This window comes from Schistocerca nitens, chromosome 8, assembly GCF_023898315.1.
Source record: "Schistocerca nitens isolate TAMUIC-IGC-003100 chromosome 8, iqSchNite1.1, whole genome shotgun sequence".
NCBI classification, from domain to species: Eukaryota; Metazoa; Arthropoda; class Insecta; order Orthoptera; family Acrididae; genus Schistocerca; species Schistocerca nitens.
In genome coordinates, this window is record NC_064621.1 from 323519160 (window position 1) to 323533136 (window position 13977).

Sequence of the window (13977 nt, forward strand, 5' to 3'; positions counted from 1 at the left end):
ATCATCAGAAATATAAACTTACTGTATCTTTTTCAACTGTGAACCACCTTGGTCGTTTCTATTGCAAAATATACAAAAACTAACATCTTCCACTTATAGGTTTTTATAGGCCTTGCTGTTCACACTCTAACGCCTGTTATATGGACCACACTGGGATATAAGTCGAGGCCACATTCCATGAGCATGTGGCGGTGTAGAAGAGGGACATCGCCGATAAATCTGATTTGTCCACCCACCTGATTGACAGTGGATGCAGAGTTTCGGATCTTACCTCACGTTTAAAATTGATTCTCAGGGTTGACAGGGGTAAATTTTTGGATTTACTGGAGGAAATGTTGATTTTTAGCGATTAAATATCTTTTCGTGCTTTCTTGCTGCATTAAAATGTGACAATGAGATGCACCAATTTTTGGACGCTTTCTGAAAACTACCTACTTGATGGAGGGCGTAGTGGAGACCTAGTATGGACGTATCGAAACATTTTTTTCTTTATTTTTGTTTCAACATCCTCGCCCCATACGAGAGAGGTTGAGGAGACTGTTCGCAGTACAATACGCCACTCTTCAGCCAAAAGACCGTTCTTATAAATGTAGCAAAGTTGAGACAAAATATGAGAACTGTTTTTCATTCAACTTCAAGAGATAAAAATCGGGCAGCTAAAGGAAGAGAAAGTATACAATTAAAAAAACACACACACATAATTGCAACATGGTGGTTCTCTTTTTTGGAAAAGCACTTCGCTTTTACTTCAAATCTGAAGGACCTGCACTGTGTGAGAAACAGTGTGGTAGGAGAGAATGAAGTCCATAGGCTTTAAAGTTCTAGGATGGAAAGACAGGGTTCTCTCAGGTAGGAAAACTATGGAGATGGTAGATAGGAGATCAGGAGGATAGTGGAGAAGACGGAGGGAGAAGAATAGTGTGGTATGTGGTGTGGTGTGGTAGTTACAAGAGAAAAGGGATATGGGTGAATGAGAGGAGCTCTGGAGTGGAATGGGAGGGAAGTTTGAAAGTTGGTGGGATGGATAAATACTGGGGCAGATATCATAGTCTGGGAGAGGATTGAAGTTGCATTGGGTTACGATATGGAAAATGCATTGTTGTAGAGATGTGTTTGTGAAGGCGCAGCAGCATATAGGTTAGTGATTAGAGAGGTGGAAAGGTGATTATTAGAATCTAATTTGCAATAATGTAGGAAACGTGGAGGTGTTCGATGTGGGATGTGAACTTGCTGATATGATGGAGCATCCATGAGGGGGGAAGACAAATGGCTGTGGAAAGCAAGATGGTGTGCACGGAGTTTGAGGATTTGGAAAGACTAATAGAGATTCGGTGAGGCATACACCCATGCAACATTTGCATTACAGAGAAAGGGTCTTGTAGGTGTGGAGGGGTGTAATCCCCATGTTCAGCCTGTTAGTAGTTTTAGTCTATTGTAAGCTATGTGTTGGGTGATTAGTAGGTGAGCTGTCCACTTGGTTGCAAGCCGAGTTTTAGTCTAAGTTAAATGGATAGGATGGCTGTAGTTGATAAGGTAGAAGTTACGGAGGCGGACGGCGTGGTTCATTCATCCTATAATTATTGCCTAGGATTTGGAGGGATCTTCTTGGGGAGCCATTGGTTGAACCAGGATGTAAACTGATTATGGTAGATGTGGGGGGGGGGGGGGGGGGGGATCGTTGGGATTGCTGCAGTATAGTGTAGAGATCGTCAAAAGCAGTGTCACCAGCATACTGAAAGAGGTGGGTTGGTGGTTTTTTTTGGCATATTAGGAGTGTAGACGAGATAGAGGAGATGAGAGAGGATGGAGCCTTGGAACACTCATGCATTGGGATGGAAGGTAATGAACTGGTATTTGTAATAGTGACAACTGTAGCACAAATGGTTCAAATGGCTCTGAGCACTATGGGACTTAACATCTGAGGTCATCAGTCCCCTAAAACTTAGAACTACTTAAACCTCACTAACCTAAGGACATCACGCACATCCAGGTATGAGGCAGGTTTCGAAACTGCAACTGTAGCATTCGCGCGGTTCCGGACGGAAGCATCTAGAACCACTTGGCCACCCCGGTCGGCAATGATGGACAATTAGATAGGAACGTTGGAATAATGCAGACATTGTTGATTGAAAGCGCATACGTCTGGAGTTCCAAAACGAGACCAGAATGCCACACAGGGTTGTAGACTTTCTCTTGGTCAAGGGAGACAAAAGTAGCAGATTTGTGGGAATTGAGTTGGTGGAATAGGAGATGGCATGGAAACTGCACTGGTTAACGACAAGAGGATGGTATTGATTGAGATGTTGATGGATGTATCTGGAGAGGATGAAATTGAAGCCCTTCCTGTGCATTGAGGTGAGGGATATGGGGCGGTGGAGGAGGTATCAGTAGGGGTTTCTACAGTTTCAGGAAAAGTAGGATTTAATAGGTTTTCCACAGCTCAGGATAATAACCAGTGGTATAAGGGGTCACAACAAGGAGAGGGGGCATTTTATGAGGTGTTGATAGGTTATGTGGTCGTGACCAGAGGAATTATGGCGTGTTGTGTGAAGTACTTGTTTTATGTCAAGCGCTGTGACATGGTGTATTTAATTCTGTTTTTGGTATGTTGTACAAGTACTGGTAGCTGGTAGCCAGGGGTGCGACAGCAGCATTAGTACATTTGTGGATGTTAGGGAACAGGGAGAATTCAAAATGAGGGTCATCAGGAATCGAGAAGAACTCAGAGAGGCAAGATACATAGTGGTCAGATTAGTTCTGGTTGTCAGGTAAGAGAAGGTTGTAGTGGAGGAACAGGTAGTTAGGGCCGGCCACGGTGGTCTCGCGGTTCTAGGCGCGCAGTCCGGAACCGTGCGACAGCTACGGTCGCAGGTTCGAATCCTGCCTGGGGCATGGATGTGTGTGATGTCCTTAGGTTAGTTAGGTTTAAGTAGTTCTAAGTTCTAGGGGACTGATGACAACAGCAGTTGAGTCCCATAGTGCTCAGAGCCATTTGAACCAGGTAGTTAGGTGTGGGGTTATTGCTTGTGAGTCGATGGAGTGCTTTCCAGTACGTACAAGAGTTTGTTGGGAGTGTAGTGTTGAGTGTGGTGAATGGCAGGAACCAATTCCAGAGTTGTCTTTCGTGTAGTAAATTTCTTATATTTTTCTGTATTTATTGGAGGTGTCTGGTATCCTGGTCACATGTTCACTGGAAGGAGCAGTACATACAACAGGATTCTTAAAAGGAGGACTAGTGTTTGTAGGAGAGGGTAGTATGGCGAGGTATATGGTACTGCTAGGACTGTGGCTGTATACAATGTCTCTGACAGTGTCTGTGGCAGGAAGGATGCAGTATGAGGTATATCTTCAGGTTAATGGAAGGTCAGATGGTGGCTTCTAATCTGGGTTTCTATGGACTCCTGGTAGGCGTTCCAGTTGGTGTAGGAGTACACTTGGATAACTCTTGAATGGTGATTGTTACGGGCACAGTGGGATGAGATTATGTGTTGGAGAAGGTGAGGAATACAGGTATGTGGTCACTTCCAATTCGATTGAGGACTTCAGCAGTAAGGCGTCCAGAGAGGTTTGGAGATGCCAAGACGATATCTGGGGTGATGTCGGTTTCAGGACGGAAGACATTTAACCCTGCAGTGAGTAGGGAAACTGATGCCACTGCTGGAGATGTGTGGGGAATCGGATGTGGATGATGAGGTTGGTAGCAATAATATAGATGGAAAAGGTACAGTTGATGTGGATGAGTAGTTAATGGGGGATGGGATGATGAAATTGGTTACAGATGAATCGGATGTGGATGATGAAGTCAGCAACAATAATATAGATGGAAAAGGTATAGTTGATGTGGATAAGTAGCTTATGGGGGATGGGACGATGAGATTGGTTGCAGAAGATGGCACAAATAATCGTTAAGATTGGGAAACAGATGGTAAGGGAAGGTGTTTAGAGAGAGTATTATATAAGGGTGGTGATCGAATAGGGATGTTTCTGCTGCAGCCAATAGCAGCTCCTCATCCGGCCAGGGGAAAATAGTTATCTGTGGGGTGTCGGATATAGTGAGAGGTTCAGATACTGTGACAGGGTTGGTAGAACGTATGTACATTGTGTTTTCGTGTATGATTGTCATGAATTTGATGATGTTGTCAGCAGTGGGGGTTAGATGGAGGGAATTGTTGGGATGAATGGGCTTATCAAGGTGATGCATTGTGACAGTGGCTTGGCTTCGAATTTCACAGAATAGATATGATGAGAGTCATTGCAGGGGTTGCAGGTAGTAGGGTAAGCAAGGTTAGGGCACAGTTTAAGCAAATGGGAGTCTTTGCAGTGTGGAAAACAGGGTGGAGTCTTACAATCTGTGGTCAGATGGTCATTGTAGTGAAGACACATTTGACAATAGTAGGACTGGGGACAGGATTCTCAAGGTTCAACTTTGTGGTAGATGTGGTCTGTGATGGAGGTGGATTCATTTAAGGAACAGTTTAGGCAAGTGGGACCATCATCCTTGTAGATCCGAAGGGGTTGCAGTTAGGAGGGTAAGCAAGATTATGGCACAGTTTAAGGAAATGGGAGTCTTTGCAGTGTGGAAAACAGGGTGGAGTTTTACCATCTGTGGTTAGGTGGTCATTGTAGTGAAGACATTTTTGACAATAGTAAGACTGGGGAAAGGTTTCTTAAGGTTCAACTTTGTGGCAGTGGTGGTCTGTCGAGGAGGCGGATACATTTAAGAAACAGTTGAGGCAAGTGGGACCACCATCCTTGTAGATCCGAAGGGTCTTTCCACCTTCTAAATTTGGGATGTGGCTAAGTTTGGATTCCACTTCCTCAGCTATGAGTAGGTCGAATTTGGTGATCAGTGCAGTAAGGGTGGGTGACAATGGGAGGATTGGGGTTGTTTAGCATTGGGCATTATGGAAAGGCTTATTAAGGAGGCTTTGGGAGCGAATATAGTATGAGATATTCTGAAGAGAAGATGCATGTGGGTTTTGGGGTTCAGGGACTTAAGTAACACAGAGTCTTTTCTAGGAATGGTTTGCTGGATGTGGTGGCTTGGGGTTTTGAAGTTTTGTTGGTTTTTTGTAAATGCCATTGAAGGAAGGACGGATGTCGGATGGGATGGGGGTGAGGGGGTTGTGAGATGTGACATTGTGGAGGGTTACCTGAGTTGTGCAGGTCCTTCAGCATGGCATGTGTAGGTTGGTGCAGCAATGCTTGATGAATGGATGATTGTTATGCCATCTGAGGCAACTGGTGCTATATGGGATGTTACGTGTGTGGCAATGGTGGGTGATGTGGCTGATGAGTCATGGCTGAAAGAGGAAAGGTAAATGGAGTTAGGGACAGAGAGAGATGCATGATTTAGTGCTGTGGTGAGAGAGGATACTGTAGATAACGGAGGACAAATGTAGTGGGTGAGTGAGAGGATGTGCTCCATGTGGAGATACTGGGAGAAGGAGAGGTACAGATGATTGATGTTGTGGGGTAATCAATGATGGTGGACAGTGATGAGCAGTGTTGATTGGGGTGAGCACCGCTAAAGTGGTGCTGGGACGACAATGATGAGCTGTGGTGGAGCTGTGAACGATCAGGATGTTTCTGATGTGTCAGGGACGGAAGCTGCTATGTGAGGGTTGATGCAATGACGACTGCCAGCGGTGGCGGCCAGAAGGAGATGGTGGCAGTGACGATGCATACACAAAGCAAAAGTTTTGACAACGTAAATATCACACAGAAGAAAAATTAGATGATGCAAATAATACATGAAGAAGGTATATTTGACGCCAATTACACACAGACTAAGATTTCGACGACATAAGCGAACTACACAGACGAACAAGTACAGATGCAAAGCATAGGTGAGTGACTGCTATCAGTCTATGCAATACAGAAACCAACAACAAACGATCAAGGACAAGACTACCCATGAGCTTTGGTGACGGGGAAAGATATGCATCCAACCTGCATATTTTTCTTTATTGTCATTTCATTCCCTCATGCAGGTGGGAGCAGCAGTGTATTTGCACTGCCGCCCACGGTCTTTTAATAACATAAAAAGTTGAATAAATATGAGTATTGAAATTTCCAGGTGATATTGATGTGGTGAAATTGACACTGTATGAAGAGGTGCTTGGTGATGAAGAGGTGCAGAAGAGAATGCTGATGCTGCTGCTTGATGACCTACTCCAGGTAATGAGTGGTCATGAAGAGGTCGTTGATGGGACTGAACACACGATGAGGATTGAGAGCTGGCACTGAAGTTGTAAAGAAGGAGAAAAGGTTGTTATTGTGGCTGAGAGAGGAAAGGATCTAGAGTGCATTGTGGCTGGAAGTTCTGCTCAAGGTTTGGTGGGACTGTATTAGATGAAGGTATCTGCTCGTTTCAAGAGGAAATGAGAGTAATCTTGGGAACAGCTGGAAGTGGCATTTAAATGGAATACGGAATGGGTTCTGCATCCAACGTATTTTCTTTTCTTTATTGTAATTTCATTCCTCCATATTGAGGCTGGTGAGGACTGGCAGCGGCAGAGTCCACCGCTGTTTAGTCAACTGGCTTCCCAAAAATACAGAAGGGTGATTACATAAACAGAGGGACATAAAAATCACAGTAAATCGAGATGATGAGAGTTATACTCTAAGATGGGGACATGCACTGGGGGACAGTTAAAAAGTCAACGTAAAGTTAAAAGAACACAGCTGGCAAATCAAAATGCACTTAAAAAAACACTGGAGGCAAACTCAAGTTAAAAGTCGGCCACAGGATTTAAATCGCACAAAGCGAAGCATGTCTCTGGAAACGACGGAGCACTCATGGAGAATAAAAAACCGCTGGTACGTATTTGCAAGGAACTGGAGACTGGAGAGGAGGGAAAAAGAGAAGAGGAAGGTGCGGGGGAGGGCTGGGGGGTGGGAGGAAGAGGAAAACAGGGGGCAGGAGGCACATCAAGGACAGGAGATGAAGAAGGAACACAAGAGAGGAGGGAGTGCAGAGACACTGAGGGGAGCGTGGGAGAGGGATGCAGTGCAGGATGGGTGAAGCCACTCAGGAAAAACTGAGTGGGAGGAGGGTGCGATGGAGGGGTAAATAAAGAAGTGCAGTTGCAGAGTGTTCTTACAAATGTACATATACAAATGTTGATTAAAAAATGTTATTGCAAATTTTGGCTGTCACGTAAGTCTCAGCGGATGATTTCCACACTTCGTGCATTTTTACTCTGTTCCAAATCCGCGCAATTGTTATAGTTTTTGAACTAACTATTCAGTCAGACATGAGAACAGTTTGTGCTAGGGAACAAAAATTTGGCGATTATTATAGAAAAATCAGTTTTTCACGACACAGTATAATCACTATTTATTGGCGTTGTCCTTTTCTTTCACACAGTGTTCTACTTTAATACTATTTTGATTCCAAGCCCCCAATAGCAGTAATGTAGGCTGCTAATAACGAAAATAATTCAATCAATTCGAACCGAACTACATGTCCCACTGTCCTGTTTGTTCTAACAGTTTTGGTGCGAAATCACAGTTCTCCACATGTTCACTTACGACGATGTATACCTCGTAAATCGTAGTGACACAAATAATCGAAGCACTTCCTGTTCTCCAAATATATGCTTGCACACTTGCACTACTAAACAATACTCTTTGTCGAAATAAATTGGCGCGAAAAAGAATTCTCAAACGACCACATGGGCCACCCTCAAGTGCCTTGCTCGCCACCCACCCTCCAAAACGACTGACCAACGACTGACCCCTGGCCAAGATGGCCGCTCGCTTATGTAGGCTAGGACGTCAACCCTCCCCTAGTTAAGCAAGCACCAATCTCACCAGTTAAGGTTACAAATTTTGATACAGATATCCCTCGACAGAAATTAGTACATCATCGGAACCGCGCTAAAAAGTACATCTTATCTGCTATGTTACATTACTTTCTAGGATTAATCTATCGCCCGTAAATCCAGTTTTAGCTTTTGCAAAATTTCGTCACTTAGCGCTAATTTGTTTGTTGACATCTGTGCTGTAAAGTTTTAACATAGAACTGCATATACCACCGTTTTTAGAGGTAATCTATAGTGATCTACACATTGAGCTGCTCAAAATCTTCATATCTACAACAATTAATTAACTATGGGCGACAAATGTTAATAATAATTTGCAAACGATGAAAACTATTGCAAGTTAAGTGAATACTATAACTTAACTAGTTTAAAATACGTGTGATGCCACCCAAAATAGTATATAGTGCTGTTCTTTACGTCATGAATTTTCTATTGAATTTTATAAACAATTTTCCTTTCAAACTTTGTTTATTGCTCTTTACGGGCTCAATTGTTTATGAATCTTAACAAATGACTACGCAATCGATCCGTTATGATGAAACGTTTTTAATTAGTGCTCGCTCATCCCTGTAAGTTGTTATTTACTATTTTTATGAATCTTTCGGTATTCGTGATATTAACCGATTTTGAGGTTACTATAACTTTTGCATCTCGTGACTTGAAATAAATATCAATCTTTCAGAATGTGCATCTGCTGACAACAATCCACTGCCGCATCGCTCTTTACCCTAAGTTACATAGTTTTCACGTAATGAGCGAAAAACCAAACAATGCCCCAAGCTGCAGGCCACGTGGCCGCCCAGCGGCAGAGACCATCCCACCGACCGTTGCAAATCTCGCGCGGGCGCGCCACGCGCTTCCGCGAATCGCGTTCCACGTAGCGCGATCGCTCTCCACAAAGCAATCCTTGCATACTAGAAATAGCCATGTAGTAACAGGGGTTTGTACCGTCACAAGGGGGAGCCCTGAGGAGGCAGGACGAAGGTGGGGTTAGAGTTTTTAGGAGGGGTAGACATCAGAGTGAAGTTCATTATGCGGGAGGGGTGGGTGATGGAAGTTGCATTGGGAAAGGAGTTGGAGGGTGTGGAAATGGAGAGAGGGCGGGACACAATGGTAATGGCGCGGCCATGGGCTTGAGGTGGAGAGCAAGGGGGACACCAGCGGGTGAGGGGCATCAAATCGGCAGGCAATATAAAGGGTGCGGATGTGGTCAAGAAAAAGGAGAAGGTGGAGGAAGGGTATGAGGTTGTAGGGGATGCGCGTGGGGGACAGAAGATGAATGTTGAAGGCAAGGTGGAGTGCATGCACGAGGATTTGGAGGGCGTTATAAAACCTATGAGGGGCGGAAATCCAAATAACACTGGAATAACAAAGGATGGGGCAAATCAAGGGTTTGTAGGTATGAAGGATGGTGGAAGGATGCAGTCCCTATCTCCAGCCGGACAGGAGTTTCAGGAGGCAAGTCTGTTTTGGGCTTTGTGTTGGATTGTAAGGAGATGGCGAGTCCAGGCGAGGTGGCGGTCGAGGGTGAGACCAAGGTATTTGAGGGTAGAAATGATGTTAATAAAACGGCCATAAATGGTTAGGTAGAAGTCATGGACACAGGCGGAGTGGGTGGTGCAGCCTATAATGATCGCCTGGGTCTTGGAGGGGTTGATACAAAGGAACCACTGATTGTACCAAGTGGTGAACTGGTCAAGGTGTGTTTGGACGGCACATTAGGACCTGTTGAAGGGTAAGATAAAGGGCAAGGAAGTCGGTGTCTTCATCCAATTGGAGGAGATGAACAGGTGGAGGAGGTTTGGGCATACCAGCAGAGTACAGTAGATAGAGGAGAGGGGAAAGGACAGAGCCTTGGGGAACGCCAGAGGAGGGATGGATGGTATGGCAGTTGGAACTGTGGATAGCGACATAGGAGGGATGATGGGAGAGGAAGGAAGCAACGAGACAGATGAAATTGATAGGGAGAGCATATGTCAGGTGTTTGAAGAGGAGCCCAGGATGCCAGACACAATGATAGACATTCTGGTGGTGAAGGGAAACAAAGATAGTGGAGTGACGGGAGTTAAGTTGGAGGGAAAGAGGATTGGTAAGGTCGGTCGTCATCTGAGAAGGAAAGCCAGCAGACAGACCGAGTAAGGGGAATGAGGTGGTGGTGGTTAAGGTGTCAGTGAATATGGTGTAAGAGGATGGTCTCGAAGACCTTACTGAACATGGAGATGAGACTATAGTAAGAGGTATCAGAGGGGGGTTTGTTGGCTTTAGAGAACAGCAGTACATGAGAAGTCTTCCACAGGTCAGGATAAAAGCCAATTGAGAGGTGGACACTGTTTAGGGTAGCAAGGACATCCGGGAAGGACAGAGGGACTTCTTGCAGATGAAGTATGGAACCCCATCATGACCAGTGGAGGTGTTTCATTTAAAATGGAAGACGAGTGTGATAACATATGCAGTGATGAGAGTGTTGATGTCTGAGGGTGTAACTGATCCAAGTACTGGAAGTTGGGGGTGGGCTGTGGGACAGAGGTATCAGTGTGGTCAAGGATGGTGGGGAAGAGGGAGTTATCAAAATGGGGATCGTCAGAAATGGAGAAGATCCCCGAGAGGTGGGAAACAAAATGTTTAACCTTACTGAGGTTGTCAGAGAAGCGGCGATCGTCATGGAGGCTAGGGTGATGTGGGGTGGGATGTCTATCAGTAAGGCAGTGGAATGCTGACCAGTAACTGTAGGAGTTGATAGGAAGGTTGGAGGTGAGGAATGTGCATGTCTGGCGCCAGTCCCGGCATTTCTTTGTTGTAAGGAGGGTCTGCACGTGCTGCTGTAAATGCTAACAGTGGGTGAGTGTATTCCAGTCATGGGTGTAGAGGAAGGAGCTGTAGAGCCTGCAGGAATCACGAACAAGAAGGACGGCCTGTGGAGGAAGTGTAGGGCAGTGCGGGTGGATGAGTTTGTTACGGACATGGGCCTCCACAGTATGAGTGATGGTCTTCTGAAAGAAGGAAGAGGCATGTGTGATGTCAGCAGGACAGTGAACGGTGAGAGGGTGGCTTTCGACCTGTGAGGCAATGGATTCCTGGTAGACATCCCAGTCAGTGTGGCAGTAGTTGTGGACGGACTTTGGAGGGGCTGCTGGGTGCTGGGTGGGGGCCTGCAAGGGATGTCACGGGCAGAGGAGACAGTGAGAAAGATGGGGAGGTTGTCACTACCAACAGGATCGACGACGTCCATGGTGACATGACGAAAAAGTTTGGAGGAAGCGAGGATGACATCGAGGGTGGAGTTACTTTCAGAATGGGTGTGTTGTGTGAGAGTAACAGGGTCACCATAGAGGATGCCAGGGTCACGGTTGTGGCGGTTGAGGTCAGCAGGAATCACATAGATGGAGAAGGTATGGTCAACATGGCAAAGGAAGCCGTAGGAGAGAGGAGCTGTGGGACAGATATAGATAGTGTTCAAAATGGTTCAAATGGCTCTGAGCACTATGGGACTCAACTGCTGAGGTCATTAGTCCCCTAGAACTTAGAACTAGTTAAACCTACCTAACCTAAGGACATCACAAACATCCATGCCCAAGGCAGGATTCGAACCTGCGACCGTAGCGGTCTTGCGGTTCCAGACTGCAGTGCCTTTAACCGCACGGCCACTGCGGCCGGCTATAGATAGTGTCATGGTCGATGATGACGGAGGGAAAAAAGATGCTCGTGGGAAGTTGTTCATTTGTGTCACTGAGGAGGGGTTGTGGTCTGACAAGGTGATGCTTGATGTGGCAAATAGCGACCCCACCTTGGGCGAGGGGAAAGTGATTGTCAGTGTGGTGAAGGAGATAGGGAGAGGTGTGTACAACATGGTGAGGTTGGAGGATGGTTTCATTAAGGGTGAAGGAGTCAACCTGGTGCTGGGGTAGGGTGTGCATGAAGAGGGATTTGTTGGCAGGGACAAAGCGAATGTCGACGTAGAGGAGATGATACTGGTGACATGCCAGGAGTTGGGAGGGGGGAAGGAAGTGGGCTGACGAGAGAGGGGCTTAAATGAGGGTGACTAGGTGGGAGAAGGTGGGAGTAGGTGGTGTAGGAAATTTAAATGGCAAACAGAGCAGGTGGAGAGGGAAATCTGCTGAACTGTGAGAGGGCACTGGAAGGGCTGGATGTTCTGAAGGATGAAGATTAGGACCAGATGAAGGCTTCTGCTGTAGGGCGAAGGCAGAGGAAATTGTTGGGGTTGATGGGCAGGTCGATGTGGCAAATAGACAATGAGCTCAGGGTTGGTGGGAGGGGGTTTTACTTTGCATTTGGAGTAGGAGGGATGGGGTTCAATTCCGGTGTAGCAGTATGGGGGAAAGGCGACGTTAGGACACTGTTTAAGGAAGTGGGAGGCTTAAAATGGGGGAGACGGGGGGGGGAGGGTCTCTAGCAGTTTTGCAATGAGGTGGACATTGTACAGGAGACGGTAGTGGCAGTAGTAGGATTGAGGAGGGAAACGAGACAGGTCAATGGGGTGCTGGTGGTTGAAAATTAGGGATCCCTGTGTGAGTAGGTGATCGATGGAGGAGTCGGACTCAGTAAAGATATAAATGAGGAAGGTAGGGCCAGAGGAGTTGTAAATACAGTGGGCTGAGTGGATTTACAGGCTGGGATGGGCGTTCAGTTACGCCTACACCTTCACCTCTGTGACCACAGGGTTGAGTTTTGTGATCACGGTGGTGAGGGTTGGCGGATGACGAGGAGGCTGGTGCTGATGAGTAAAGGAGGAAGTAAGAAAAGGGGTGAGGGACACATGGGGCCAAAGGTGATGTGGGGAAGGTGCCAGAGGAGATTAGTATGGAGAAAGGAAGAGATACCAGATTTGGTAGATCCTTTCAATATCATCCCTACTAGAGAGGGAGACCACATGTGTGGGCAATGGGATTAATCTGTGGGTCTCAGGGTCCCTTTTGCTGTCTTGATGGACTAAAGGGTCCGTGAAGTTGAGATGGAGCAGTTCGCCCCTGACATTTACTTCCGTAACTTCACGTGGAAAGTCGTTAATGACAGTTTTTGTCTTCCTGTCACCAGAAACTCGGTGAGTGTAGTAAGGTACTTCCCATAATTTGACGAAGTCAAGGACAGCAAGGTAATCTTCTTTGCTAACAAGGAGGTAGTGTACATGGTCTTTCTGAAAGACAGCCCGCAACTGGCCTCCGATGAGGCATCGTAGTTAAGCGTTCAGCTTTAGGTAATCCATTTGATGGTATACCACAATTGGAGGGATTTTATCCTTCTTCGGTTGTGTAGACGGTGGAGCCTGAGAAGCGAGACCAGGAGATGGACCCACGTCCATGGCATCATTAGGCGCAGCTTCCCCTTGAGAAGGCATGGCAGATGCGGAACCACCACCACCGTGACGAGCATGTTTCGAGTTTCTGTGATGACACGGGCCGACATTAGTAAAGTCCTCAGAAGGCCCATCAGGCTGGGTAGACAGAGTAGACACAGCAGCATTCGGTGGGGTGGCAAATTCGTGGTGCAGTGGTGTGGCTGGTGGCGCAGTCTGTAGGACCCACGTCCTTAGCCGAAGCAGGTGCGGCTTCTCCTGGAAGGATGGCATCTGAGCCAGAGCCATCGCCGCTGGGACTAGTATGTGCGGACGAGCATCAGGATGTACGGCGACGGTGTGTTCGGACAGAAGTAATGGCCTCAGAAGGCTCATCTGGGTGGTGAGAGGAAACAGACGAAGCAACCCGAAGTGGGACGTCCAGATGGAGGTGAGATACAGCAGGTGACTGATTCTACAGGGAAGGACAGCCGCTGGGTGAGAAGACAATCACAAAGCGACCACGTGAATTGTCAGATGATGACAATGACGATGAGCGGTCCCACATACTGGGGTGCAGGAGAGACACACTTCAATCGGTGTCAGTGCTGGTGTTGCCGGAGATTTTTGGCGGTCGGCACGCTTCGCGCGGTCCTTGGCCTTTTGAGAGATGGCAGTATGGGCGCCACTGGCAGCACGCTGCTCGATAGGCACCACAGCGCCACGCAGGGCGGCGGACGTGTCGTCTTGCTGTGGCCTCGAGGGCCAGGCGGTATCAATAAAAGGCCCTGGCTGTAACGGCGTAGCCAGGGTAGTATCTACCACAACGCCAGAATAGATGCACACCAAATACAACCC